This window comes from Ambystoma mexicanum, chromosome 3p (assembly GCF_040938575.1).
Source record: "Ambystoma mexicanum isolate Mex_15411 chromosome 3p, UKY_AmexF1_1, whole genome shotgun sequence".
In the NCBI taxonomy this organism is placed as follows: domain Eukaryota; kingdom Metazoa; phylum Chordata; class Amphibia; order Caudata; family Ambystomatidae; genus Ambystoma; species Ambystoma mexicanum.
The window spans coordinates 1,266,107,593-1,266,134,366 of record NC_090925.1 but is presented as its reverse complement, the minus strand read 5'-3'; positions in this window follow the sequence as shown (position 1 = coordinate 1,266,134,366).

Here is a 26,774-nt window from a genome sequence, read left to right as displayed (position 1 = left end):
TGGGGGCCTGCTGGCAGGTGCCCTGCACTGCTGGGGGGTGGGTGTGCAATGGGACATGATTGGGGGCCTGCTGGCAGGTGCCCTTCAGTGCTGGGGGGTGGGTGTGCAAGGGGACATGAGTGGGGGCTTGCTGGCAGGTGCCCTGCACTGCTGGGGGGTGGGGGTGCAAGGGGACATGAGTGGGACATGAGTGGGGGCCTGCTGGCAGGTGCCCTGCACTGCTGGGGGGTGGGGGTGCAAGGGGACATGAGTGGGGGCCTGTTGGCAGGTGCCCCCCAGTGCTGGGGGGTGGGTGTGCAAGGGGACATGAGTGGGGGCCTGCTGGCAGGTGCCCTGCTGGGGGGTGGGGGTGCAAGGGGACATGAGTGGGGGCCTGTTGGCAGGTGCCCTGCACTGCTGGGGGGTGGGGGTGCAAGGGGACATGAGTGGGGGCCTGTTGGCAGGTGCCCCTCAGTGCTGGGGGGTGGGGGTGCAAGGGGACATGAGTGGGACATGAGTGGGGGCCTGCTGGCAGGTGCCCTGCACTGCTGGGGGGTGCGTGTGCAATGGGACATGAGTGGGGGCCTGCTGGCAGGTGCCCCTCAGTGCTGGGGGGTGGGTGTGCAAGGGGACATGAGTGGGGGCTTGCTGGCAGGTGCCCTGCACTGCTGGGGGGTGGGGGTGCAAGGGGAAATGAGTGGGACATGAGTGGGGGCCTGCTGGCAGGTGCCCTGCACTGCTGGGGAGTGGGGGTGCAAGGGGACATGAGTGGGGGCCTGTTGGCAGGTGCCCCCCAGTGCTGGGGGGTGGGTGTGCAAGGGGACATGAGTGGGGGCCTGCTGGCAGGTGCCCTGCTGGGGGGTGGGGGTGCAAGGGGACATGAGTGCAGGCCTGTTGGCAGGTGCCCCTCAGTGCTGGGGGGTGGGTGTGCAAGGGGACATGAGTGGGACATGAGTGAGGGCCGGCCTGCTGGCAGGTGCCCTGCACTGCTGGGGGGTGGGTGTGCAATGGGACAGGAGTGGGGGCCTGCTGGCAGGTGCCCCTCAGTGCTGGGGGGTGGGTGTGCAAGGGGACATGAGTGGGGGCCTGCTGGCAAGTGCCCTGCACTGCTGGGGGGTGGGGGTGCAAGGGGACATGAGTGGGACATGAGTAGGGGCCTGCTGGCAGGTACCCTGCACTGCTGGGCGGTGGGGGTGCAAGGGGTCATGAGTGGGACATGAGTGGGGGCCTGCTGGCAGGTGCCCTGCACTGCTGGGGAGTGGGAGTGCAAGGGGACATGAGTGGGGACCTGTTGGCAGGTGCCCCTCACTGCTGGGGGTGGGGGTGCAAGGGGACATGAATGGGACATGAGTGGGGGCTGCTGGCAGGTGCCCTGCACTGCTGGGGGGTGGGTGTGCAATGGGACATGAGTGGGGGCCTGCTGGCAGGTGCCCTGCACTGCTGGGGGGTGGGGGTGCAAGGGGACATGAGTGGGGGCCTGCTGGCAGGTGTCCTGCACTGCTGGGGGGTGGGGGTGCAATGGGACATGCGTGGGACATGAGTGGGGGCCTGTTGGCAGGTGCTCTGCACTGCTGGGGGCTGGGGGTGCAAGGGGACATGCGTGGGGGCCTGTTGGCAGGTGCCCCTCAGTTCTGGGGGGTGGGGGTGCAAGGGGACATGAGCGGGGGCCTGCTGGCAGGTGCCCTGCACTGCTTGGGGGTGGGGGTGCAAGGGGACATGAGTGGGACATGAGTGGGGGCCTGCTGGCAGGTGCCCTGCACTGCTGGGGGGTGGGTGTGCAATGGGACATGAGTGGGGGCCTGCTGGCAGGTGCCCCTCAGTGCTGGGGGGTGGGTGTGCAAGGGGACATGAGTGGGGGCCTGTTGGCAGGTGCCCCTCAGTGCTGGGGGGTGGGGGTGCAAGGGGACATGAGTGCGGGCCTGTTGGCAGGTGCCCCTCAGTGCTGGGGGGTGGGTGTGCAAGGGGACATGAGTGGGGACATGAGTGGGGGCCTGCTGGCAGGTGCCCCTCAGTGCTGGGGGGTGTTGGTGTGCAAGGGGACATGAGTGGGGGCCTGCCTGCTGGCAGGTGCCCTGCACTACTGGGGGGTGGGGGTACAAGGGGACATGAGTGGGACATGAGTGGGGGCCTGCTGGCAGGTGTCCTGCACTGCTGGGGAGTGGGGGATCAAGGGGACATGAGTGGGACATGAGTGGGGGCCTGCTGGCAGGTGCCCTGCACTTCTGGGGGGTGGGGGTGCAAGGGGACATGAGTGGGGGCCTGTTGGCTGGTGCCCCTCAGTGCTGGGGGGTGGGTGTGCAAGGGGACATGAGTGGGACATGAGTGGGGGCCTGCTGGCAGGTGCCCTGCACTGCTGGGGGGTAGGTGTGCAGTGGGACATGAGTGGGGGCCTGCTGGCAGGTGCCTCTCAGTGCTGGGGGGTGGGGATCAAGGAGACATGAGTGGGACATGAGTGGGGGCCTGCTGGCAGGTGCCCTGCACTGCTGGGGGGTGGGGGTGCAAGGGGACATGAGTGGGGGCCTGCTGGCAGGTGCCCTGCACTGCTGGGGGTGGGGGTGCAAGGGGACATGAGTGGGAAATGAGTGGGGGCCTGTTGGCAGGTGCCCCGCACTGCTGGGGGGTGGGGGTGCAAGGGGACATGAGTGGGGGCCTGTTGGCAGGTGCCCCTCAGTGCTGGGGGGTGGGGGTGCAAGGGGACATGAGTGGGACATGAGTGGGGGCCTGCTGGCAGGTGCCCTGCACTGCTGGGGGGTGGGTGTGCAATGGGACATGATTGGGGGCCTGCTGGCAGGTGCCCCTCAGTGCTGGGGGGTGGGTGTGCAAGGGGACATGAGTGGGGGCTTGCTGGCAGGTGCCCTGCACTGCTGGGGGGTGGGGGTGCAAGGGGACATGAGTGGGACATGAGTGGGGGCCTGCTGGCAGGTGCCCTGCACTGCTGGGGGGTGGGGGTGCAAGGGGACATGAGTGGGGGCCTGTTGGCAGGTGCCCCCCAGTGCTGGGGGTGGGTGTGCAAGGGGACATGAGTGGGGGCCTGCTGGCAGGTGCCCTGCTGGGGGGTGGGGGTGCAAGGGGACATGAGTGGGGGCCTGTTGGCAGGTACCCCTCACTGCTGGGCGGTGGGGGTGCAAGGGGACATGAGTGGGGCATGAGTGGGGGCCTGCTGGCAGGTGCCCTGCACTGCTGGGGGGTGGGTGTGCAATGGGACATGAGTGGGGGCCTGCTGGCAGGTGCCCCTCAGTGCTGGGGGGTGGGTGTGCAAGGGGACATGAGTGGGGCCTGCTGGCAAGTGCCCTGCACTGCTGGGGGGTGGGGGTGCAAGGGGACATGAGTGGGACATGAGTAGGGGCCTGCTGGCAGGTGCCCTGCACTGCTGGGGAGTGGGGGTGCAAGGGGACATGAGTGGGGGCCTGTTGGCAGGTGCCCCTCAGTGCTGGGGGGTGGGGGTGCAAGGGGACATGAGTGGGACATGAGTGGGGGCTGCTGGCAGGTGCCCTGCACTGCTGGGGGGGTGCAAGGGGACATAAGTGGGGGCCTGCTGGCAGGTGTCCTGCACTGCTGGGGGGTTGGGGGTGCAAGGGGACGTGAGTGGGACATGAGTGGGGGCCTGTTGACAGGTGCTCTGCACTGCTGAGGGCTGGGGGTGCAAGGGGACATGAGTGGGGGCCTGTTGGCAGGTACCCCTCACTGCTGGGCGGTGGGGGTGCAAGGGGACATGAGTGGGACATGAGTGGGGGCCTGCTGGCAGGTGCCCTGCACTGCTGGGGAGTGGGGGTACAAGGGGACATGAGTGGGGGCCTGTTGGCAGGTACCCCTCACTGCTGGGGGGAGGGGGTGCAAGGGGACTTGAGTGGGACATGAGTGGGGGCTGCTGGCAGGTGCCCTGCACTGCTGGGGGGTGGGTGTGCAATGGGACATGAGTGGGGGCCTGCTGGCAGGTGTCCTGCATTGCCGGGGGTGGGGGTGCAAGGGGACATGAGTGGGACATGAGTGGGGGCCTGTTGGCAGGTGCTCTGCACTGCTGGGGGCTGGGGGTGCAAGGGGACATGTGTGGGGGCCTGTTGGCAGGTGCCCCTCAGTTCTGGGGAGTGGGGGTGCAAGGGGACATGAGTGGGGGCCTGCTGGCAGGTGCCCTGCACTGCTTGGGGGTGGGGGTGCAAGGGGACATGAGTGGGGGCCTGCTGGCAGGTGCCCTACACTGCTCGGGGGTGGGTGTGCAATGGGACATGAGTGGGGGCCTGCTGGCAGGTGCCCCTCAGTGCTGGGGGGTGGGTGTGCAAGGGGACATGAGTGGGGGCCTGCTGGTAGCTGCCCTGCACTGCTGGGGGGTGGGGGTGCAAGGGGACATGAGTGCGGGCCTGTTGGCAGGTGCCCCTCAGTGCTGGGGGGTGGGTGTGCAATGGGACATGAGTGGGGGCCTGCTGGCACGTGCCCTGCACTGCTGGGGGGTGGGGTGCAAGGGGACATGAGTGGGGGCCTGCTGGCAGGTGCCCTGCACTGCTGGGGGGTGGGGGTGCAAGGGGACATGAGTGGGACATGAGTGGGGGCCTGTTGGCAGGTGCCCTGCACTGCTGGGGGGTGGGGGTGCAAGGGGACATGAGTGGGGGCCTGTTGGCAGGTGCCCCTCAGTGCTGGGGGTGGGGGTGCAAGGGGACATGAGTGGGACATGAGTGGGGGCCTGCTGGCAAGTGCCCTGCACTGCTGGGGGGTGCGTGTGCAATGGGTCATGAGTGGGGGCCTGCTGGCAGGTGCCCCTCAGTGCTGGGGGGTGGGTGTGCAAGGGGACATGAGTGGGGGCTTGCTGGCAGGTGCCCTGCACTGCTGGGGGGTGGGGGTGCAAGGGGACATGAGTGGGGGCCTGCTGGCAGGTGCCCTGCACTGCTGGGGAGTGGGGGTGCAAGGGGACATGAGTGGGGGCCTGTTGGCAGGTACCCCTCACTGCTGGGGGGAGGGGGTGCAAGGGGACTTGAGTGGGACATGAGTGGGGGCTGCTGGCAGGTGCCCTGCACTGCTGGGTGGTGGGTGTGCAATGGGACATGAGTGGGGGCCTGCTGGCAGGTGTCCTGCATATGCCGGGGGTGGGGGTGCAAGGGGACATGAGTGGGACATGAGTGGGGGCCTGTTGGCAGGTGCTCTGCACTGCTGGGGGCTGGGGGTGCAAGGGGACATGTGTGGGGGCCTGTTGGCAGGTGCCCCTCAGTTCTGGGGAGTGGGGGTGCAAGGGGACATGAGTGGGGGCCTGCTGGCAGGTGCCCTGCACTGCGTGGGGGTGGGGGTGCAAGGGGACATGAGTGGGACATGAGTGGGGGCCTGTTGGCAGGTGCCCCTCAGTGCTGGGGGGTGGGTGTGCAAGGGGACATGAGTGGGGGCCTGCTGGTAGCTGCCCTGCACTGCTGGGGGGTGGGGGTGCAAGGGGACATGAGTGGGGGCTTGTTGGCAGGTGCCCCTCAGTGCTGGGGGGGTGGGGGTGCAAGGGGACATGAGTGCGGGCCTGTTGGCAGGTGCCCCTCAGTGCTGGGGGGTGGGTGTGCAATGGGACATGAGTGGGGGCGTGCTGGCACGTGCCCTGCACTGCTGGGGGGTGGGGTGCAAGGGGACATGAGTGGGGGCCTGCTGGCAGGTGCCCTGCACTGCTGGAGGGTGGGGGTGCAAGGGGACATGAGTGGGACATGAGTGGGGGCCTGTTGGCAGGTGCCCTGCACTGCTGGGGGGTGGGGGTGCAAGGGGACATGAGTGGGGGCCTGTTGGCAGGTGCTCCTCAGTGCTGGGGGGCGGGGGTGCAAGGGGACATGAGTGGGACATGAGTGGGGGCCTGCTGGCAGGTGCCCTGCACTGCTGGGGGGTGCGTGTGCAATGGGACATGAGTGGGGGCCTGCTGGCAGGTGCCCCTCAGTGCTGGGGGGTGGGTGTGCAAGGGGACATGAGTGGGGGCTTGCTGGCAGGTGCCCTGCACTGCTGGGGGGTGGGGGTGCAAGGGGAAATGAGTGGGACATAAGTGGGGGCCTGCTGGCAGGTGCCCTGCACTGCTGGGGGGTGGGGGTGCAAGATGACATGAGTGGGGGCCTGTTGGCAGGTGCCCCCCAGTGCTGGGGGGTGGGTGTGCAAGGGGACATGAGTGGGGGCCTGCTGGCAGGTGCCCTGCTGGGGGGTGGGGGTTCAAGGGGACATGTGTGCGGGCCTGTTGACAGGTGCCCCTCAGTGCTGGGGGGTGGGTGTGCAAGGGGACATGAGTGGGACATGAGTGAGGGCCGGCCTGCTGGCAGGTGCCCTGCACTGCTGGGGGGTGGGTGTGCAATGGGACATGAGTGGGGGCCTGCTGGCAGGTGCACCTCAGTGCTGGGGGGAGGGGATGCAAGGGGACTTGAGTGGGACATGAGTGGGGGCTGCTGGCAGGTGACCTGCACTGCTGGGGGCTGGGGGTGCAAGGGGACATGTGTGGGGGCCTGTTGACCGGTGCCCCTCAGTTCTGGGGAGTGGGGATGCAAGGGGACTTGAGTGGGACATGAGTGGGGGCCTGCTGGCAGGTGCCCTGCACTGCTTGGGGGTGGGGGTGCAAGGGGACATGAGTGGGACATGAGTGGGGGCCTGCTGGCAGGTGCCCTGCACTGCTGGGGGGTGGGTGTGCAAGGGGACATGAGTGGGGGCCTGCTGGTAGCTGCCCTGCACTGCTGGGGGGTGGGGGTGCAAGGGGGCATGAGTGGGGGCTTGTTGGCAGGTGCCCCTCAGTGCTGGGGGGTGGGGGTGCAATGGGACATGAGTGGGGGCCTGCTGGCAGGTGCCCTGCACTGCTGGGGGGTGGGGGTGCAAGGGGACATGAGTGGGACATGAGTGGGGGCCTGTTGGCAGGTGCCCTGCACTGCTGGGGGGTGGGGGTGCAAGGGGACATGAGTGGGGGCCTGTTGGCAGGTGCCCCTCAGTGCTGGGGGGTGGGGGTGCAAGGGGACATGAGTGGGACATGAGTGGGGGCCTGCTGGCAGGTGCCCTGCACTGCTGGGGGGTGCGTGTGCAATGGGACATGAGTGGGAGCCTGCTGGCAGGTGCCCCTCAGTGCTGGGGGGTGGGTGTGCAAGGGGACATGAGTGGGGGCTTGCTGGCAGGTGCCCTGCACTGCTGGGGGGTGGGGGTGCAAGGGGACATGAGTGGGACATGAGTGGGGGCCTGCTGGCAGGTGCCCTGCACTGCTGGGGGGTGGGGGTGCAAGGGGACATGAGTGGGGGCCTGTTGGCAGGTGCCCCCCAGTGCTGGGGGGTGGGTGTGCAAGGGGACATGAGTGGGGGCCTGCTGGCAGGTGCCCTGCTGGCAGGTGCCCTGCTGGGGGGGTGGGGGTGCAAGGGGACATGAGTGCGGGCCTGTTGGCAGGTGCCCCTCAGTGCTGGGGGGTGGGTGTGCAAGGGGACATGAGTGGGACATGAGTGAGGGCCGGCCTGCTGGCAGGTGCCCTGCACTGCTGGGGGGTGGGTGTGCAATGGGACATGAGTGGGGGCCTGCTGGCAGGTGCCCCTCAGTGCTGGGGGGTGGGTGTGCAAGGGGACATGAGTGGGGCCCTGCTGGCAAGTGCCCTGCACTGCTGGGGGGTGGGGGTGCAAGGGGACATGAGTGGGACATGAGTAGGGGCCTGCTGGCAGGTACCCTGCACTGCTGGGCGGTGGGGGTGCAAAGGGTCATGAGTGGGACATGAGTGGGGGCCTGCTGGCAGATGCCCTGCACTGCTGGGGAGTGGGGGTGCAAGGGGACATGAGTGGGGGCCTGTTGGCAGGTGCCCCTCACTGCTGGGGGTGGGGGTGCAATGGGACATGAGTGGGACATGAGTGGGGGCCTGTTGGCAGGTGCTCTGCACTGCTGGGGGCTGGGGGTGCAAGGGGACATGAGTGGGGGCCTGTTGGCAGGTGCCCCTCAGATCTGGGGGGTGGGGGTGCAAGGGGACATGAGTGGGGGCCTGCTGGCAGGTGCCCTGCACTGCTTGGGGGTGGGGTTGCAAGGGGACATGAGTGGGACATGGGGGGGGGCCTGCTGGCAGGTGCCCTGCACTGCTGGGGGGTGGGTGTGCAATGGGACATGAGTGTGGGCCTGCTGGCAGGTGCCCCTCAGTGCTGGGGGGTGGGTGTGCAAGGGGACATGAGTGGGGGCCTGTTGGCAGGTGCCCCTCAGTGCTGGGGGGTGGGGGTGCAAGGGGACATGAGTGCGGGCCTGTTGGCAGGTGCCCCTCAGTGCTGGGGGGTGGGTGTGTAAGTGTTAGGACACCTACCTGTGCTGGGCGGCGGGGCTCTGGGGGGCGTGCTGGTTCCTGGCGGCTGTACCCACGTCTCAGATTGTGGAGACGACGCGCCGCCCCGGGCACATTTCCCCGGCGGATTTGCTCTGTCCTGGCCCATGTGGGGCACGGGTGTCGTTTACGCAGCTGTTCGAACGTGTTTGCGTTCCAAACCTCGTTCGCGCGGCGACATCCATTCGCGCATGCGCATTGCAGCGCGGTTCAAGCCTCGTTTTCACACAGGACCGCTACTTAAGCGATCCGAATTAGTTTTCCCATCGCGTCTCAACACGGTTTGTTCCCTTCCGCTTCGCTCCCTGGTTCTGTGGTTCTTGGGTCCTGATCCTGTGCCTGGGCTGTGTCCTTCCCTGCCCCTACCCTTGTCTGGCTCCCCTTTCCCTTCCCTTACCTGTCTTCTTGTGTACTCTGGTCTCTTTCCTTGGGGTATCTTCCTGCTTCCATCCTTGCCTGAGTTGCCCGCCTCCTGCTGAGTCTCCTGTGGTCCTGGTCTGCTTCTCCGGCTCTCCTGCATTGGTACCTTGGACTCACTGCTTACCTGTACCTGTACCATAGACTCTTTGCTTACCGGCATTGGTACCTTGGACTCTCAGCTTACCTGTACTGGCTACTTTTGTACTTTCACTATCCTGGATAGCTGCTTGGGATACTTTGCCGGTACCTGCCAGAAACATCTACGACCTTCCCAGTCAGTGCTTGCACTGTTCTGACGCCACGTTAATATTGGGAAGCGTCATTCGTGGCGTCAGGAGCTGGCCCCAGTTCAATCCTTTATTACAGGACGGGTCCGGGGTTGGTTCTTTGCATCGCTACTCTTCATTTGCGAAGACTTCATCAGCTACGTGTCTACCTCTACCACGACCTGGCTACCTCGGCACGCAAGACTTCTGGAGATACAGGTACGCCCCGTCCTCGGGACACACAACTTAACAGATTGAGACGACTTATCCCCAGTTCTGAGACGGAGATGGAGGAATCCCAGGAGATCCATGACGAAGTTAGAGCCTTAAGAGCGGAAATGGCGGTATTACGTCAGGAGAATCTCAATCTCCGCCAGATGGTCATGCAAGGAACCCCTGTTATTCCACATGCGGAGACACCAATGGCTACTACCGCACCCATGAAGTTTGATGGTGATCCTAGCCGTGTGGCAGAATTCTGCAACCATTGCAGGATACATTTTTTGTTCCGGGCATCACATTTCACACAAGAAAAGGCTAAGATTGGCTACATCTTGGGAAATCTAACAGGAAGTGCCTTGGCTTGGGCTTCTCCCTTGGTATCGGCTAACAGTCCCATTCTTAATGATTTTGTGGCATTTGAGAAAGCATTTTTGGAGGTATTTCAGTCTCCCAATTTGGCAGTTACGGCACAGAATCAGTTGATGGATTTAAAACAAGGATCCAGTGATATTATCACTTATATAAGTCGGTTCCGTCAATTGGCTACGGACTCTCAATGGCCCGAAGTAACGCAAAAGACTCTGTTCAGACGCGGCCTAAGAGAAGAATACAAGGACGAGTTACTTCACATACCCGAACCTGAGACTCTGCCGTTACTCCAGGAGCAGGTCCTACGTATTGATCATCGCCTGGCCGAACGAAGAGGTGAGAGACGTCGGTTAGAGAGGTTCCTTCCCCGACCACTTCCTCAGGCTGGAGGCGCACCTGTCATTTTGGAGATGGGTCTAGAACCAATGCAGCTAGGAGCACTCAGAGGACCATTATCGGAGGCTGAGAAAAGACGCAGGAGAAGTCTCCGTCTTTGTTTGTATTGTGGTACTGCCGGACATTTTCTCAGTGCTTGTCCATTGCGACCAATCAAGAAGGTGGAAAACTAAGAGGCCTGTCGCGACGGAGGAAGGCAGTGACAGGCCCTTCGATCTCTTCAGTCCTTCCCATTCCTGTGACGACCCATCCACCCATGACTCCGGTGGCCCTTATGGCTCTTCAGATCCGGGTTACCTGGCATAGTAAATCAGTGATTGTATTGGGTCTTCTGGATTGTGGAGCCTCAGGTAATTATGTGGACTTTGAATTTTCCAAGAAGAACGGGATACCTCTGCTTGATAAGGGTTGTGCTACCCTGGTGGAGGTAATTGATGGAACCCCTTTGGCCTCCGGTCCGGTTCGCCAACATACCGGAATTCTACAGCTACAGATAGCTGAACACCACGAACTGATTTCTCTTGATGTGATTAAATCACCCTCATACCCGATAATTCTGGGGTTACCGTGGCTATTACATCATAACCCCATTATTGATTGGGCTTCCTGTACCCTGACCTTCGCTTCCAATCGATGTAGTCGGGAGTGTAACACCTTCGGACCTAGTACCGGATCTTCCACTATTGCCACTCAGACAGAAGGATCAGGACCGCTCCAAGTGTGTACCTTGTCTTCGGTACCCTCCGACTACAACGATTACCATGAGGTATTTTCTGAACCGGGTACCATTCCTTTGCCACCTCACAGAGACTTTGATTGTGCCATAGAACTACTACCCGATGCAGTAATTCCTCATGGCAAATTGTATTCCTTATCACCTCACGAGAGAGAGGTCCTGCAAGAATACTTGGATGACTGTCTTCAGAAAGGTTATATAACACCTTCTAAGTCACCTGCGGGATTCCCTTTGTTCTTTGTGAAAAAGAAGGAGGGCACTTTACGGCCTTGTGTGGACTATAGGCAATTAAACGACATCACACGAAAGCATCGATATCCGTTACCCTTGATATGCAACATTATGGAGTCTTTGCGGAATGCCTGTATATTTTCTAAATTGGATCTCCGAGGGGCATACCATTTAGTACGTATCAAGCCGGGCGACGAATGGAAAACGGCCTTTAAGACCCCAGCAGGGCATTTTGAGTATCGTGTAATGCCGTTTGGTCTGTGCAACGCTCCAGCCGTTTTTCAACGTCTAATGGACGACATTTTCTCGGATTTGATTGGTGTATCCGTATGGGTATATCTCGATGATATTTTGATATTCTCCAAAGAGAAAGAGGAACATCTACGTCACGTGAAGGAGGTTCTTGGTCGGTTACATCACAATCCCTTATATGCCAAAGCTGAGAAATGTCACTTTCATCAGAGTAGTATCGAATTTCTTGGATATGTTATTAGTGAATCCGGAATACACATGGATCCTGCCAAGGTACGGGCGATTCAGGAGTGGAGACAACCTTACGATTTGAAATCTCTTCAGCGTTTCTTAGGATTCGCCAATTTTTACCGGCGTTTCATACCTGCCTATTCGGAAGTAACCGCGCCTTTGTCAGATTTGACCAGCAACAAGACTCCGTTCAGATGGACTGCAACAGCAACCAGTGCTTTCAAGAGACTGAAGGAGGCATACAGTACTTCCCCGATTTTACATCATCCTGATGAGAACAGGCCATTCATCGTGGAGGCAGATGCTTCCGATTTTGCTGTTGGGGCTGTCCTTCTTCAAGACGATCCACAGACAGGGTTGGAGGTTCCTGTTGCCTATTATTCCCAGAAGTTAACATCCAGCGAACGAAATTATGCAATCATTGAAAAGGAGCTATTGGCCATAAAGGTTGCATTTGAGGAATGGCGTCACCATCTTCTGGGGGGAAGATTCTCAGTGGAAGTACGCACTGATCACCGGAACCTACAGTATCTACGCTCCTTACAGTGTCGTACTTCTCGTTTGGCTCGTTGGGCCTTGTTCTTTTCCCAATTTGATTTCACGATTTCCTACATCCCTCAGTCACGCAATTTGAAGGCTGACGCTCTTTCTCGCTCCCTGGAGAACAACGTTGAACTAGATCATCGAGCTCAACAAGTACTTCCTTCCAAACACTTCTGGTTGGTTATATCTCAATGCTTGGATACCATCCTACAGGACACTCAAAAGGATCCCAAGTATTCCTTACTTCTCCAACACCCTTCAATTAGGGAGAACGGTGGCCTACTCTTCTTTCACAATCGGTTATACCTCCCCACTGAGGTACTTCGGACTGCCGTCCTGCAAGCATTACACGATTCTAAGATTGGGGGACATCGCGGCATTCGATCCACTCAGGAACTGATTTCTCGCCAATTTTGGTGGCCAGGATGGGCTAGGCAGACAAGAGAATATGTGGAATGTTGCCCAGTGTGTGCCCAGGTCAAGATTCCACGAAAGAAACCTATTGGACTTCTCCAACCCACCGAGAGAGCACCATATCCTTGGCATACTATTGCCACCGATTTTATTGTGGACCTCCCTCCCTCGGAAGAATATACATGCATCATGGTGGTCATCGATTGTTTTTCTAAGCTAGCCCATTTCATTCCATTCCGGAAGGTACCTTCAGCCGGTAGTATGGCTCAGGCCTTTTTACATTCTGTTTATCGCTTACATGGACTTCCTGAGAAGATTATTTCAGACCGTGGATCTCAGTTCATTTCTGCCTTTTGGAAGCAACTTTGCCGTCACTTGGGTGTCCAGCGTGCTCTCAGTTCCGGCTATCATCCACAATCCAATGGCCTGACTGAGCGGACAAATCAGACTTTGGAGCAATACTTACGCTGTTTTTCCAATGCTTCTCAATCCAACTGGGCAAAACATCTGGATCTAGCTGAGGTGGCTTATAACAATTCTAAACACTCAGCCACTGGAATGAGTCCTTTCTATTGTTCCTCAGGTCTTCATCCCAGGTTGATTCCATTTCATCCTGTTCCTTCCAGTACGGTTCCTTCCGCGGATCAGATGGTTGCTGATATCCAGAAGAATCAGATCCAGGCCACAGGAGCTCTCGCCAAGGCATGTGAAAGTATGAAGGCACAGGCTGATAGGAGAAGGAGTAGTGAGCCAGCTTTCCAGGTTGGGGACATGGTATGGCTCTCTTCTAAGAATTTACCAGTACACAATCTCCCGATTAAATTAGCACCCCGTTTTCTGGGACCTTTCCGGGTGATCAGACGAATCTCCTCTGTGGCATTCAAGTTGGATTTGCCGCAGTCTTGGCGGATTCACCCCGTCTTCCATGTGTCTCTCTTTAAACCGTTTCGGTCTGATCCGTACGGTCGTTCGCATTCTCGACCCACGGCCATTGATGTGGGAGGCACTCCGGAATTTGAGGTGCAGGAGATTTGTGACTCCCGTTTCTTCCGGGGTAGGCTTCAATTTTTGGTGGACTGGAAGGGTTACCCTGCTTGTGATCGGACTTGGGAACCTTGTGTGAACATTCATGCCCCCGTCTACTACGGGAATTTTTTCGTAGGAATCCCTGGAAACCGGGTGCTCCGGGTCTTTCTGGTGGGGAGCATAGTGTTAGGACACCTACCTGTGCTGGGCGGCAGGGCTCTGGGGGGCGTGCTGGTTCCTGGCGGCTGTACCCACGTCTCAGATTGTGGAGACGACGCGCCGCCCCGGGCACATTTCCCCGGCGGATTTGCTCTGTCCTGGCCCGTGTGGGGCACGGGTGTCGTTCACGCAGCTGTTCGAACGTGTTTGCGTTCCAAACCTCGTTCGCGCGGCGACATCCATTCGCGCATGCGCATTGCAGCGCGGTTCAAGCCTCGTTTTCACACAGGACCGCTACTTAAGCGATCCGAATTAGTTTTCCCATCGCGTCTCAACGCGGTTGGTTCCCTTCCGCTTCGCTCCCTGGTTCTGTGGTTCTTGGGTCCTGATCCTGTGCCTGGGCTGTGTCCTTCCCTGCCCCTACCCTTGTCTGGCTCCCCTTTCCCTTCCCTTACCTGTCTTCTTGTGTACTCTGGTCTCTTTCCTTGGGGTATCTTCCTGCTTCCATCCTTGCCTGAGTTGCCCGCCTCCTGCTGAGTCTCCTGTGGTCCTGGTCTGCTTCTCCGGCTCTCCTGCGTTGGTACCTTGGACTCACTGCTTACCTGTACCTGTACCATAGACTCTTTGCTTACCGGCATTGGTACCTTGGACTCTCAGCTTACCTGTACTGGCTACTTTTGTACTTTCACTATCCTGGATAGCTGCTTGGGATACTTTGCCGGTACCTGCCAGAAACATCTACGACCTTCCCAGTCAGTGCTTGCACTGTTCTGACGCCACGTTAATATTGGGAAGCGTCATTCGTGGCGTCAGGAGCTGGCCCCAGTTCAATCCTGTATTACAGGACGGGTCCGGGGTTGGTTCTTTGCGTCGCTACTCTTCATTTGCGAAGACTTCATAAGCTACGTGTCTACCTCTACCACGACCTGGCTACCTCGGCACGCAAGACTTCTGGAGATACAGGTACGCCCCGTCCTCGGGACACACAACTTAACAGTAAGGGGACATGAGTGGGGACATGAGTGGGGGCCTGCTGGCAGGTGCGGGGTTGGTGTGCAAGGGGACATGAGTGGGGGCCTGCCTGCTGGCAGGTGCCCTGCACTACTGGGGGGTGGGGGTTCAAGGGGCCATGAGTGGGACATGAGTGGGGGCCTGCTGGCAGGTGCCCTGCACTGCTGGGGGGTGGGGGTGCAAGGGGACATGAGTGGGGGCCTGTTGGCTGGTGCCTCTCAGTGCTGGGGGGTGGGTGTGCAAGGGGACATGAGTGGGACATGAGTGGGGGTCTGCTGGCAGGTGCCCTGCACTGCTGGGTGGTAGGTGTGCAATGGGACATGAGTGGGGGCCTGCTGGCAGGTGCCCCTCAGTGCTGGGGGGTGGGGGTGCAAGGAGACATGAATGGGACATGAGTGGGGGCCTGCTGGCAGGTGCCCTGCACTGCTGGGGGGTGGGGGTGCAAGGGGACATGAGTGGGGGCCTCCTGGCAGGTGCCCTGCACTGCTGGGGGGTGGGGGTGCAAGGGGACATGAGTGGGACATGAGTGGGGGCCTGTTGGCAGGTGCCCTGCACTGCTGGGGGGTGGGGGTGCAAGGGGACATGAGTGGGGGCCTGTTGGCAGGTGCCCCTCAGTGCTGGGGGGTGGGGGTACAAGGGGACATGAGTGGGACATGAGTGGGGGCCTGCTGGCAGATGCCCCTCAGTGCTGGGGGGTGGGTGTGCAAGGGGACATGAGTGGGGGCTTGCTGGCAGGTACCCTGCACTGCTGGGGGGTGGGGGTGCAAGGGGACATGAGTGGGACATGAGTGGGGGTCTGCTGGCAGGTGCCCTGCACTGCTGGGGGGTGGGGGTGCAAGGGGACATGAGTGGGGGCCTGTTGGCAGGTGCCCCCCAGTGCTGGGGGGTGGGTGTGCAAGGGGACATGAGTGGGGGCCTGCTGGCAGCTGCCCTGCTGGGGGGTGGGGGTGCAAGGGGACATGAGTGAGGGCCTGTTGGCAGGTGCCCCTCAGTGCTGGGGGGCGGGTGTGCAAGGGGACATGAGTGGGACATGAGTGGGGGCCTGCTGGCAGGTGCCCTGCACTGCTGGGGGGTGGGTGTGCAATGGGACATGAGTGGGGGCCTGCTGGCAGGTGCCCCTCAGTGCTGGGGGGTGGGTGTGCAAGGGGACATGAGTGGGGCCTGCTGGCAAGTGCCCTGCACTGCTGGGGGGTGGGGGTGCAAGGGGACATGAGTGGGACATGAGTAGGGGCCTGCTGGCAGGTACCCTGCACTGCTGGGCGGTGGGGGTGCAAGGGGACATGTGTGGGACATGAGTGGGGGCCTGCTGGCAGGTGCCCTGCACTGCTGGGGAGTGGGGGTACAAGGGGACATGAGTGGGGGCCTGTTGGCAGGTGCCCCTCAGTGCTGGGGGGTCGGGGTGCAAGGGGACATGAGTGGGACATGAGTGGGGGCTGCTGGCAGGTGCCCTGCACTGCTGGGGTGGGGGTGCAAGGGGACATGAGTGGGGGCCTGCTGGCAGGTGTCCTGCACTGCTGGGGGGTGGGGGTGCAAGGGGACATGAGTGGGACATGAGTGGGGGCCTGTTGACAGGTGCTCTGCACTGCTGGGGGCTGGGGGTGCAAGGGGACATGAGTGGGGGCCTGTTGGCAGGTGCCCCTCAGTGCTGGGGGGTGGGGGTGCAAGGGGACATGAGTGGGGGCCTGCTGGCAGGTGCCCTGCACTGCTTGGGGTGGGGGTGCAAGGGGACATGAGTGGGACATGAGTGGGGGCCTGCTGGCAGGTGCCCTGCACTGCTGGGGGGTGGGTGTGCAATGGGACATGAGTGGGGGCCTGCTGGCAGGTGCCCCTCAGTGCTGGGGGGTGGGTGTGCAAGGGGACATGAGTGGGGGCCTGCTGGTAGGTGCCCTGCACTGCTGGGGGTGGGGGTGCAAGGGGACATGAGTGGGGGCCTGTTGGCAGGTGCCCCTCAGTGCTGGGGGGTGGGGGTGCAAGGGGACATGAATGCGGGCCTGTTGGCAGGTGCCCCTCAGTGCTGGGGGTGGGTGTGCAAGGGAACATGAGTGAGACATGAGTGGGGGCCTGCTGGCAGGTGTCCTGCACTGCTGGGGGGTGGGGGTTCAAGGGGACATGAGTGGGACATGAGTGGGCGCCTGCTGGCAGCTGCCCTGCACTGCTGGGGGGTGGGGGTGCAAGGGGACATGAGTGGGGGCCTGTTGGCAGGTTCCCCTCATTGCTGGGGGTGGGGGTGCAAGGAGACATGAGTGGGACATGAGTGGGGGCCTGTTGGCAGGTGCCCTGCACTGCTTGGGGGTGGGGGTGCAAGGGGACATGAGTGCAGGCCTGTTGGCAGGTGCCCCTCAGTGCTGGGGGTGGGTGTGCAAGGGGACATGAGTGGGGGCCTGCTGGCAGGTGCCCTGCACTGCTGGGGTGTGGGTGTGCAATGGGACATGAGTGGGGGCCTGCTGGCAGGTGCCCCTCAGTGCTGGGGGGTGGTTGTGCAAGGGGACATGAGTGGGGGCCTGCTGGCAGGTGCCCTGCACTGCTGGGGGGTGGGTGTGCAATGGGACATGTGTGGGGGCCTGCTGGCAGGTGACCCTCAGTGCTGGGGGGTGGGGGTGCAAGGGGACATGTGTGGGATATGAGTGGGGGCCTGCTGGCAGGTGCCCTGCACTGCTGGGGGTGGGGGTGCAAGGGGACATGAGTGGGTGCCTGTTGGCAGGTACCCCTCAGTGCTGGGGGGTGGGGGTGCAAGGGGACATGAGTGGGGGCCTGCTGGCAGGTGCCCTGCACTGCTGGGGGGTGGGTGTGCAATGGGACATGAGTGGGGGCCTGCTGGCAGGTGCCCTGCACTGCTGGGGGGTGGGGGTGCAAGGGGACATGAGTGGGGGCCTGCTGGCAGGTGCCCTGCACTGCTGGGGTGTGGGGGTGCAAGGGGACATGAGTGGGGGCCTGTTGGCAGGTGCCCTGCACTGCTGGAGGGGGTGGGGGTGCAAGGGGACATGATGGGGGCCTGTTGGCAGGTGCCCCTCAGTGCTGGGGGGTGGAGGTGCAAGGGGACATGAGTGGGACATGAGTGGGGGCCTGCTGGCAGGTGCCCTGCACTGCTGGGGGGTGGGGGTGCAATGGGATATGAGTGGGGGCCTGCTGGCAGGTGCCCCTCAGTGCTGGGGGGTGGGTGTGCAAGGGGACATGAGTGGAGGCCTGCTGGCAGGTGCCCTGCACTGCTGGGGGGTGGGGGTGCAAGGGGACATGACTGGGACATGAGTGGGGGCCTGCTGGCAGGTGCCCTGCACTGCTGGGTGGTGGGGGTGCAAGGGGACATGAGTGGGGGCTTGTTGGCAGGTGCCCCTCAGTGCTGGGGGGTGGGTGTGCAAGGGGACATGAGTGGGGGCCTGCTGGCAGGTGCCCTGCACTGCTGGGGGGTGGGGGTGCGGACATGAGTGTGGGCCTGTTGGCAGGTGCCCCTCAGTGCTGGGGTGAGGGGGTGCAAGGGGACATGAGTGGGGGCCTGCTGGCAGGTGCCCTACACTGCTGGGGGTAGGTGTGCAATGGGACATGAGTGGGGGCCTGTTGGCAGGTGCCCTGCACTGCTGGGGGGTGGGGGTGTAAGGGGACATGAGTGGGGGCCTGCTGGCAGGTGCCCTGCACTGCTGGGGGGTGGGGGTGCAAGGGGACATGAGTGGGACATGAGTGGGGGCCTGCTGGCAGGTGCCCCTCAGTGCTGGGGGGTGGGGGTGCAAGGGGACATGAGTGGGACATGAGTGGGGGCCTGCTGGCAGGTGCCCTGCACTGCTGGGGGGTGGGGGTGCAAGGGGACATGAGTGGGACATGAGTGGGGGCCTGCTGGCAGGTGCCCCTCAGTGCTGGGGGTGCAAGGGGACATGAGTGGGGGCCTGCTGGCAGGGGCCTGCACTGCCTGGGGGTGGAGGTGCAAGGGGACATGAGTGGGGGCCTTCTGGCAGGTGCACTGCACTACTGGGGAGTGGAGGGGGTCATGCGTTGGTGATCAGTAGTGCAAGGTGACATGTGGCTTGGCTGGGGGGCATGCCCATGGTGGATGGGCTGCCTGCGGGACATGACCAGGGGTGCAGGGTAGTCCCCTGTGGTGTGGGCTGCCTGCAGGGGCCGTGGAGGGTGTAGAGGGAACACCTGGGAGGACCCACACTGCCAATTCACGTGTAGGACTCTCCTGCACCCCAGATATACACTTACCCCACTCGCACAAGGCCTGTCGCGTGTTAAACTTCCCGCACACCCCCGAAATACACATACCCCGCTCGCCCAAGGCCAATCGCGTGTGAAACTTCCCGCGCACCCCAGATTTACATGTACCCATGCCAATCGCGTGTGAAACTTCCCGCGAACCCCAGATTTACACGCACCCCGCTCGCCCAAGGCCAATCGCATGTGAAACTTCCCGCGCACCCCCGAAATATACGCACACGCTATTTTTGACACAGCGGGTGTTCGTGTTTGTCGCTTACCCCTTTGCACGTCATTTGTCCTAGAGGGCCACAGTATGGGACAATCATCAGAGCTGTATATACGTGCTTTTTGTTAGCGCACATTTTGGTGCACATTTTTTTCATGCGCAGGGACGCTACCACCTGCCTTCGTGTGGCGTACGTGTTTAGGCCTGTGCGCGTCTTCGCCGGTGTGCTGGTTTGCCCTATTCGATTCCATGAATACGTGTTGTAGGCGAGCGTGTGGGCGTTCCGCGCACCTACCTCCTGTACTTCCCCCGTGACGCCCACATTTTCACGCGTTGTTCCCCATTCCGCGTGTCACGCCCCGTGTTGCGCCTACTTTTGTTATGTGCGCCGCGCTATGTGCGTGTTCGCTGTGGCCGTAGCGCACGCCGTTAGATGACCTGTGCGCCAGCGTGCGCCACGCAGATTTTCAGCGCACATCCCACATTTTACTGGCGCACGGACTTCCATGAATCGATGTGCGCGGGTTTTGCTGCGATTTTCGCACTTGCACTGCGATTCGCACGGTTTCGCACACTTGCGCGGGAATTTTCAGCATACATAATTGATTTACTGGTGTTTACTCCAAGAGTAGAATCTCCAATTTCGCTATTAATATTGAGTGATGTTTGTGGCTGTGGTGATGTAACATTTTCGGTAACAGCCAGTGTTTGTATACACTGCTCACAAACATCTTCATTTCCCTGAGGTAACAAGAATTTGTCTCTCTCTCCTTGGGAAAACGTGCTTGTTTAACTTTTCTTTTTCTTTGCTTCTTTTGGCTGTAGATGCAGCATCAAGTTAAAGGATGGCCCCAAGGTGCCAAGATTAGGAAGGATGTTAGAAACACTTCCTTGTTGTATGTTTTAGGAATAATAAAACCGACTTGAGGGTGATGCCCTTGTTGATCTGAGATAAATTATGATTGTGGGTAGAGGAGAGCGTGGCTCTGTGATCAATGTCTCCCTCCTTCGGATCACTAGTGTGGGAAACATCATACAACCCTTGGCACATACGCAAGAAAGACTCATCCAGGACCATCAAGTCCAATCGACTAAAGTTTGGTTAGGAGACTGCAAGAAAAGGTGCTAGATCATTCAGGTTTTTCAGCTGGCAAAATTCAGTTCTCTTTGCCTTTATGTGCCTTGTCTGCGCAACAGGGCACGAAATGGCATCAGCTAAGAGAGGCTGTTCCTTGCTTATGGGCACGCTCGGGGGGAGGGTGAAGGGGGACAGGATGACAGTCGGGCAGACAACCATAATGGTGGTGTTTGATGTACTTCTCAAGTTGTATTTGCGAACATGTGGAGGACAGAAGTGTTGATAAAGCAAGATCTAATGTGTCCACTTTTCTCTCTAAGCTCAACACAGCAGTCTTTAGTCTCACAATTCTTCTTGAGACTCCAAACATATAATAGGGAAGCTTTACTCACACACTCTCCAACAGCCCCGCAGACCACTGCAGACCGCACAATTGCCAGCGCACTCTGCATGGTGAGTTGGTTTTTAAAGCACTGGTTCCTCCTTGTGTCAAGGGGTTCAGGATCGAAACAACAGACAATGCAAACGTTTTGCAGACTTGCCACCACTTCCAGTCACCTTTTCTAGATGTTCACTTGTATCCTTTCTCCTGAACCCCCTGATTCCGCTCTATGCCCTCTCAGCAGCACAGTTTACTTCTTTTTTTTTACACTGTGTGGGTGCAGCACAGTTTACTGATTTCTTCATCTCTAAAATCACAAATCTCTGCTCCTCATTCTCAGACTACCTGCTCTTTACAGCTCTTTCCTCCTCCCATTTACATTCAGACACCGTAAACTCATAAACCCCCCTTGATTGACTCCCTTCTTCTCTGATACTTCTGGTCATCTCATCCTCTATCTCACCTGTCTTTTCAATCTCTCTACTCTGCTGTCGTTCCCTTCTCTTTCACTCATGACATAATCCCAAATCTGGAAATCCTACCCATGACCCTTTCATGCTCTTACTATAGCCCAATTTCTCTTCTGCCTTTCCTCTCTAAACAGTTGAAATGGATAATCTACTCAAGGTTCTTCTGACCCCAATCTCCACTCTCTAATTTCTCCTCTACAGTCCTACTTCTGCATGCGTAATTCCACATAAACTGCCCTACTATTACAGACTTTCTTCTCTTTGCCCGGCATAGTCAACTTCCCTCTATTCGCATTCTCATTGACTTAGCAGCTGTATTTGACACTGTGGGACCTCCTCCCCTTTTGTCTTCTCTGTTTGCTCAGCCTTTCTGGTACTGTGCTTCAATGATTCACTTCTTTTTCAAATTGTTCCTTTTTCTGTCTCCTGGGCTGGCTCCACCTCTGACGCTAGTCCTCTCCAATTTGGGGTTCAGTACTTGATCCTATTCCCTTCATACCATTCTCCTCTCTCAATTTACATCTTCCTACAACATTTACTCTCACTACTATGCAGATGGTTTTGAACTATTCTTCTCTGCTTTGACTCCCTTCATGTCAAAGTCTCTGTCTCCCTCTCCACTGCTCAAACTTGGATGCACACCCATTTGCTTCACTTAAATCCTGCTCGTCGGCCTCCCATCTCACCCCCCTTTTCCGCTCCGTCTTCAACTCTGCTATTCGTCTCATGTTCTCCTTACTCATTTGGGCTCCTATGACCCCCCCATCTGTGCTTTGCTTCTCTCCTCTCATCTGACAACCATCTCCTATTACACTTACTCAGTAAAGTTTTTAAACACATTCACGATCTAGCCCCCGTGTGCTCAGTCTTGCTTGCATTCTTTCTTTACTTGCACTCAAATTCTGGAACTCTCTCCCTCTTCGGTCGACCACCTCTCTTCACACACTCTTAAAAATCATCTACTTTCATCACTACCCAATGCTTGATCATTCTACTACTACATAATCATGTTATTTTCCTCATTATTGTACCATTTTATCTTAATCTCTATTCAGCGCTTTGGCAAACCCTCTCTACAAATTCAATAAAATACACTGTAGAGCTGTTACAACCTCTTGATATTACCACTAGATCTTCCCAGTCCCAGGTTGCTTGAAACCATCACACATTAGGTCATTGTTGAAGTGGCCTTATGGGAAACATCACATGCGGTATCGGATAAATTCACGTTTATGCACCATAGATGCATAACAGTGAAACATTGCTTGGAATGCTTGAACTCTTTGAGAGTAGTAAGCCATGTTGATTTGTTCTCCCAAAAACATTTTGGGTTGTGCCAGTGCCGAACCTGATTTAGGTACATTTACTGAATAAGCCAACTGACTAGAAGCATTGTGGACGTTACTGGTTATGAGCTAGTCGTGTAGAAAATTATAGACGTGCATGTCTTACCTGCGGAGAAGTGCCACCACCACCACAGCCAGTACCTTTGTGTATACACAAGGTGCCCACGTTAATGCAGTATTTTGAACTAGTAGTTTCCCACCATGAACCTGCGATATTTGCAAAGCTGTGGTAACATTGAAATATAAAAGTACCATCTCTCATGTAAAGGGCTGCCATGTTATCGTCCTTGGAAATAAGTGGAATCACCTCTTGCAAGGTGATCATTTTGAAAATCTGATCTTGACAAATTTGTTGTGGGAAGGTTTCTAGGGTTGGACCAATAGTTGTGTCTTTCTTGTGAACTAAGAAGTAGTATAAGAATATTCCTGTATTTCTCTATCATGGTGGAACTCTAACCCCCCTTTTTCCAGCAATGCTGCCACCTCAGCTTCTAGAAGCAGCTGGCAGCCTCTTTTTGGACAAATGTTCTTTGTAGGAATGTTGTAGTCTGAAACTCTACGCAGTAGCCATGTGTGACCATGTCAAATGCCAACAGATAATTGAAAATACCTTCTCGTGCATTGGAACATTGCTTTATTATTCCTTCTACTGGGGTAGCATGGGAAGGAAACTCGCACAGAAAATGATTTTTTTGGTGTTGCTTTGCCTTTGGCAGGCGCCCCTAGACCATGTTCACTTCAAAGTTATCTGGAATGACTTTGGTGTGGCAGGCCCTGCTGGGATCCTTGTTGGAAAAGTGAAACACACCTTGGGTGGGTTGAACACTCTGTTAAGGTGTCAAAACCCTGATTGTTGTTGTATGCGGTACGCCACCTTAGGCTTCCTGTGCCTCTGCGGGACTGTTTGCCCACAAATTTGTCCTATGACCTTTAGGGACTTGTTTCTTTTCTCCAGGTAAGTCATTCATTACCTTCTCAAAAAGAAATTCCCCATTGATAGGTTTATAAATGAGTGCAGCCTTGGTCTACGGTTTGAACCCTGCGATAAAGAGCCATGAGTATGTTGAGTATGGCAGCATTAACCATCTATTGGCACGCTGGTTCTGAGTTTTCAAGCCTATTATTGATTACTGTGTGATGCCAGTTGACTATCCTTAACCATGGCTTGTGCTTTGGACTCGAGACTTTCTGACATTTCATGTAATTGCTGCATGGCGTTCTATAGAAAGCAGTCATAACTGCTTAGCAGTGAAGTGTCCTCCTTGAAAGGTGCCTCCAGGAAGTGAATATTGACACCAAAGAGAACAGTGAAGCTATAGAATGTTTGAATGTAGCCACCAAGAATCTTGAGCTGCAAATGAAGGACATGGAAAACAGATTATGCAGAATTAACATAAGGGATCAAAACCTGCCATAGTCGGCAACGGACAGGGAGCTAAAGGTCCTGGGGATGTTCACTGACATTTTAGGAGATACGGCCCCAGAGAAAATTGAATTGGATTGAATCCAAAGAATGGGCAGGATCATGAAGGGCCGGGGTAGCAGGCCGCAGGACGTGCCAGCGGCTTTTACGCAATACACCCAGAAGGAGGCAATGCTGTGAGCAGCGAGGGCCAAGGAAACCCTAACAAACAAGGGTTCTCCCATCCAGCTATGTCAGGGCTTAGCGGGATCCATGCTCCTCAAAAGACGACAGATGGTTCTGGTGGTGAGGGAGCTGGCCTGCAAGGGAATCCGCTACAAATGGACCTGCCCATTTGGGTTGGTCTCTGAATGGGAAGGAGTACAGAAGCATATAACCACCACGCAAGAAGGGGCTGATGATGTGTTGAAGTTGGATGCAGACCAGAATGGACAAGAGGATCGTCCCTCACTCCCTGAAAACCGACGGAGGCCTAGACCCTGGGAGTAGGGAACGGCAGGAGAGTGACGGAGGCGGAGACCCCCCTTGAGGGGCCCCCAACCTAGAATGGGGAGGTGGGCGGGTGGACATTGGCAGATTAACAAACTGGATTGAAGTAAAGAATGTGAATGGGTCACATTGAAAGGGTGGTGGGCACAAAAAGGCATGAAGATGGGCACTAGGAGGGCAGAAGTTTGCTCCGTCTTGTACTTCCAGAGGGCGATAACGCTCAGGGGGAGGCCTGAAGGGAGGGGTGGTGAAGGGTGGACGGGGAGGGGCTAAGGGCGAGTCCCATAGTTGAGACAGGCGGGGGGCACGGGAGGGGGGAGTTGGGAAATGCGGGGACGCATCGGAAGTTGAAGACCGGTGCCGGGCAGAGTAGGGACGAGGAACATGCGGGAACCGGGAAAGGGGCAAAGCTTTGAATTGGAGGAGGGGTGGGTGGAAGCCGAGGAAAAATGGTCCAGAGTGAGATGGGCAGTGCGAGATGCAGCCAGAGGCAGAAGCGGGAGTTCCGGAAACATTCCAGTGGGCTACAAATAACATTTGGGGATTAAACTCCCCCCTGAAGAGGAAGACATTTGAATTATTCATGAGGAAGTCGGGCCCAGACATACTGGTGCTTCTGGAGACTCATCTCCTGTGTAGGGACCAGACGAGACTTCGACTGAGGGGCTTTTCCCGCACACACCAGGCATCTGGACCTAACAAAACAAGTGGAGTGGCCCTGGCTCTCCGACATGGAGTGGATCTCAGAGTAACAGATTCCATGGCAGATAAAGGGGGGAGGTGGCATACACAGTGGCCTCGGTTTATGGCCCCAATCTAGGCCAGGCGGCCTTTCTTAAGGATTTACTAGGCACTCTGGAGGGATTCACGAGGGGCCACATTATATTGATGGGGGATTTCAACCTAGTGTGGTCTAGGACACTAAATAGGTTGGCTGGGGGAGGGGCACTACACAAAGAGGGAGTATCGTCCAGGTCGCTGGAAGGACACTTTGCGGTCCTAAACCTTAGGGATGCAGGGAGGGAAGTGCATGGGTACAGGGAGTGTTTTGCCTTCTGCTCCAATGTACATGCATCGCACTACCAGATTGATTACATCTGGGTATTGGCGCTGCTCCTAGGGGAAGTGACTAAAATAGAGGTGGGGCCACTAGATATAGCAGATCACACTGTAATCCAAATGACCATACATATTCCAAGGCACAGATGTGGAATCTGGGGATGGAGAACTCTGGGAGAACTGCTAAGGGACCCAATACTTAGAAGGGAAATGGAGGGCAAGATTACTTCCTTTTTTGAGCTGAATGAGGTACAGGACACGGGGGAGGAAATACACTGGCACGCGTTTAAGGCTACAATTAGAGGAGAGTTTATTGCAGCTAAGGCACAAAGAGACAAAGAAATTAAGCTGCTGTAGACCCAATTGGAAGCAGAAGTGGAGGGCGTTAGACGACGGCTGTTGATAGCTCCAACCAGTACAATCATGAAGGAATATAGGCAGGCAGTTAGGCAGCTGACCATTCAAAGGGCGCACAGGGCCATGTTATCGACCTGTAAACCCTACTTTGCTAAGGCAAACAAAGTGGACAATCTCCTGGCTCGGCTACTAAGAGGGGAGGCAACTAAGAAAACTGTGACAGCAGTAGTGGATGAGATAGGCCGCCACCATACTCTCACAGGGACATCCAAGACTGCTCTGCGCGGAACTATGCAGACTTGTACACAACACAAGCCCTCTCTGATCAAAGGCAGGAGGATTTTCCAGCTAAAATTAGATTGCTGAGTCTGGGGGAAGAGGAGAGGGCAGCGTTAGGGAAGATATCATGAGGAAGAGGTACGCATAGTGATATTGGCACTGCCTCAAAACAAAGCGCCAGGCCCGTATAGCTTCACAGCAGCTTTCTATAAAACCTTTGCAAGAATCCTAGTCCCCCATTTTACTGGGTTCTATGACCATTTTCGGGAGGGTGGGTGTACCTTCGCATCAATGGAGTAGGCTAAAATGACCCTTATTCCCAAACTCAACAAAGACCCCACCAGGTGCAGCTCATATCGACCACTAATTAATGTTGATGCAAAAATGTATACAAAAATGTTGGCTAATCGGCTCGAGGGAATACTTCCAGACTTGATTCACCCTCATCAGGTGGGCTTTGTAAAAGGCTGACAAACATTTGACAATATAAGACGCATAGCTCACCTGGTGGAAAAAGTCCACAAGACCGTGACTCCTGCATTTCTTCTCTCATTTGATGCAGAGAAGGCGTTTGACAAAGGGGAATGGTCTTTCCTATTCAGAGTGATGGAAAAAATGTGGATGAGGACAGACTTTATCAAGACGGTCCAGGCTAACCACAGAACCCAAACGGCATGGCTACTCTTTAACGGGACACTTTCCTGTAGCTTTAGGCTAACTAGGGGTACCAAGCAGGGGTGTCCATTCTCCCCTTTCCTCTACGTGATATATTTGGAACCGCTTCTTCAGTACCTGCGGGAAGCTGCAGATGCGAATTCCATTTGGGGGAACTCAGCATAAGGTGGCTGCATTTGCGGACGACTTGCTACTCACACTTACTCACTTCCACAGACAACACACAGAGGGGTTGCAAGAAGCGTTCTCCTTGATTTTGGAGCGCCTCAGGCCTGAAGATCAACTAA